Source organism: Carcharhinus amblyrhynchos, chromosome 12 (assembly GCF_965287045.1).
Source record: "Carcharhinus amblyrhynchos chromosome 12, sCarAmb.v2.hapA, whole genome shotgun sequence".
NCBI classification, from domain to species: Eukaryota; Metazoa; Chordata; class Chondrichthyes; order Carcharhiniformes; family Carcharhinidae; genus Carcharhinus; species Carcharhinus amblyrhynchos.
In genome coordinates this window covers 50,299,224-50,303,141 of record NC_137335.1, presented here as the reverse complement: position 1 = coordinate 50,303,141, position 3,918 = coordinate 50,299,224, and the positions used below count along the sequence as shown (strand labels likewise).

Here is a 3,918-nt window from a genome sequence, read left to right as displayed (position 1 = left end):
CAACAAAGTGCACTCAGTCACCTGGACTGGTTGGACCGTGTTTTCTGAAGCAATTTCGGTCTCAGCGGAACTTCTTCTGTTTGATGAGGCTGTTTGTGCCACAGCCCAAACGATCTCTTAACATCTTTCCTAAAGCTAGGCTGAACTCACAGTGCTCTGCTAATCCTCTCATTCTGGCCCCGAAGCCTGAGACAGTCTCCCTGGCTCCTGACTGTTAAACAAAATTTGTACCTCAACATACTGATTAAGGGTAGAGGGTTGAAATAATTTTTAATTAATTCAACTACCAGGCATTGTTAAATGTCTCACTAAGGTCTAAGTTTTGTGGGCCACACAATTGTGAGCAAAATAACCTTTCACTTTTCTTCGGCTGCTTTTTCATTTGCTACATTGAAGTAATGCAGCCTTTCAGTATTCTGTCCCCAGTTTTTCATTTCAGGGGTCAAATGATTCATTTCTCCCAATCAAAGGCATCTTAATGGGCGTCTATAACTTACTTCTTGTATTTCTGATGTTCCAGTCTCTTCTCCCTCCCGCTGTACATTGTGACCCCCAAGGATTTTGAAAGATTTTCCTCATCGCCAGTGTAATAAAATCGAGGGTGACTTAATGAGGCTTAACTAATAAATGCTTTACTGCCAATGAATAAATAAATATTTATACTAATAGGATCAGACAGAATCACTGTGCAACTGTACAACTCTCCTCCCTGGCTCCAACTGAGGATCCTCCCCGACCCGGGATATGCCCCCTTGAGCTTAAATGGCTCACATTCCTGCCTCGACATTCCATAAGGTTCAGCCTGATCACATGGCCCTCAGGTAACACCCCATTAAAGGGGCACATTACCACACAGGAGTACAGTGAAATGGTCTAATTTTTATATTTATTTGTGTCACAAGTAGGCTTACATTAACACTGCAATAAAGTTACTGTGAAAATCTCCTAGTCACCACACTCTGGTGCGTGTTCAGGTACACTGAGGGAGAATTTAGCATGGCCAATGCACCTAACCAGCTCTTCTTTCAGACTGTGGGAAGAAACTGGAGCACCCGGAGGAAACCCGCACAGAGACAGGGAGAACATGCAGACTCCGCACAAATAGTGCCACTGTGCTGCCCATATTTATTTGGATGAGTGCAGCATCACAGTGGCATAGTGACACAGCAATCAGCACTGCTGCCTCACAGCGCCAGGGACCTGGGTTCGATTCCAGCCTTGGCCTTGGTTACTGTCTATGTGGAGGTCACACTTTCTTCCTGCATCTGCGTGGGTTTCCTCTGGGTGTTCCGGTTTCCTTCCACAGTCCAAAGAGGTTTGGGTTAGGTTGATTGGCCGTGCTAAATTAATCAGGGGAATTAGCAGGGTACGTGTGTGGAGTGACAAGAATAGGGCTGGATGGGATTGTAATCCGTACAGCCTCGATGGGCTGAAGGCCTTCTTCTGCACTGTAGGGATTCTATGATCTGTAAATTGGCCAGTGGGGAAGAGAAGTTTGAGGAGCTGATATGACCCAGTCCAGTGAAAGAAAAAGTGCAGCACAGTCATTGGCAGCCATGGGAGTCAAGCAAATGACAGCAACTCGGAGATCAGGAACAGTAGGAAGGGATCAGAGTTTGTCCAGTGTAGAACACATTTTGTAGGCAAATAGGCAAAGTCTGGATAGGAGAAAGGCTGAACAGGAAATAGTAGAACTGCAAAAGCCAAATGTGACTGAACCCTGAAGACAGCAGAAGAATCCAGAGCAGCATGAGAGTAAACTTAAGAAGCCAGGAGTGAACTGGAGTACAATGTCAAAACTGGCTTCTCAGCCTTTTGGCTAAGATCAAGTGTAGTATCGACATGCTGCACTTGGTTGAAGACATTAGGTTACATTTCAGCTTCATTTGAAGCAATTTTTTAAAGCAGCATCTCGGTCTTTTGGCTAAGATGCAAATGAGATCAAGCCTTGGAGGAGCAGCTACACCTACTCTAATCAGCTTGGATCATGTAGATCAAGCCCAAGACAGGAGGTGAGAGCCCTGTCTTGTCAGCTTGGATCGGGAATGTCCCAACTTGTTGGGACTCTGAATTGGCTTTAATTTGGCTTGATTGGACTGGAATAAAGTAAACAAAAATAAAACAATGTCGAAACTGGGTAAGTAACAGGAAGGAACATGTGGTGGATTGGACACTCAACTCAGGTTATTCTAAACTTGATGAGATTAAACAGCACTGCAAATCCACAAGAGCTGAGAGTACTCCGTCTGAATAGAAATGTCCGGTCAGCGGAAGTTCTGGCATAATCAAACATTAGCAGACTGCCAGCATTGTTAAAAAACTCAGATAAAAACACAGAACAAACTGTGTGAAGGGGTGCACAGCGTACCTTGTACAGCTCAGTTAAACCTGGAGACTGGGTTAAAATATACTCAGTATTTGTTGGGAGAATGCAGAGAAGGTGACAGAGGGAATGCTCAAATCTCCAAACACCTCACCGACTCCACCTTTCGAGCACTACCTGCTCCTCATGTGGCAGAGTCGACAGATCACAAATCGGACTTAACGGCAGTCTCAGAGCCCATCGAAATGGGGTTGAAACAAACCATCCTCAACCCCAAGTGTTCGCCTAAGGGAGGGGAATCAATATTAGAAGCACCAGCAGAGGGGAGGCTGGGAGTGGGGAAGAATGGCAATGGATGGGTTTGCAATGAAGGGAACTCAGTCAGGGAGCTTCAAACCCAGCAGCTATCTTGAATAAGAGCTTCTTCCTGAGACTGGAGATCAGCGGGACTTCATTCTGGACATTGCTGAGCTCCAATTTGGAACAGGACAAAAGTGTTCAGAGGGGCAATTTTTCACACAGAGGGTGATGAGTGTCTGGAACCAGAGGTAGTGGTAAAGGTGGGTACAATTTTGTCTCTTGAAAAGCATTTAAACAGTTACACGAGTAAGATTGGTATAGACGAATATGGAACAAGCGCAGGCAATTTGGATTAGCTAAGTGGTTTTAAAAAAAAGGGCGGCATAGACAAGTTGGGCCGAAGGGCCTGTTTTCATTCTGTAAACGTCTATGACTCGACGCCTCGATGATCCTTCCTGGCTCACACTATTCAAAAGAAATAGAAGATTTGCTATTAACAATTGCTGCTGCAATGCTGTTCTGACTGTAACTGATATGACCAAGTGGCTGATTTAGAGAAAACTTACAGCACTTAAAGGAATAGCAAGTAGGTATTTTGTGATTAAATACAGAGTAATGCATAGTGAAACAATAAACACCAAGGGCAGTAATTAATGACGGCGAAGAAGGCCGAGGTCAGGGGTGGTTTAGCCCATCAGCTGGAGAGCCGAGGACAGCCCTGCATCCCCCTTTTCAGGAAGACCCTCCACTGTATCGTGTCGATCAGGCACTTAACTGGGCAGTGGTGGGCCTTCCTTGGGATTACTAGTCAGAGGCTGGCAGCTCTTCAATGATTGACTATGCCACTGGGGACTGCTGCTGCTACTACACCCACCCATTGCCCCAGCACCAGTGAGTGATGGTGGGATGGGGATGACAAGGTGAGTGAGGGTCCCGGGTGAGGTGGAGAGAGGCCCACAGCAGAAACAGGGGGCTGGTTTTCAGCTACAACACCGCACCCCTGCCTTCCCGATGCAGGCTCCCTTGACTAGGCGTTAAGCTGCCTGACAATGAGGACATTATGGGAGCATTAAATACCCATTTAAGAGCCTCAGCTGACAACAGGGCGAGAAGGCTGTCCACAGAGCTTCCCACCATGGGCATATCAAGGCAGTGGTGGGAAGGTAACAGGACGTCCCACCTGATTAAATGCCCCCCACACCTCCAAACTTGTCACAGGGGCAGGCATTAAATTCCACCAAATTATTGGCAGAATGAATGGATATCCTTTATAAAGGTGGAAGTGATATCATTTT

General features: G+C 46.1%; 1 non-coding gene across 1 annotated transcript; it reads left to right on the top strand.

The window, feature by feature from the left end:
* Positions 1 to 1,799: 1,799 nt before the first annotated feature.
* Positions 1,800 to 1,998, top strand: LOC145351279 (U2 spliceosomal RNA). Its single transcript, XR_013888382.1, has one exon. It is a non-coding gene; the product is annotated as a U2 spliceosomal RNA (small nuclear RNA).
* Positions 1,999 to 3,918: the final 1,920 nt, after the last annotated feature.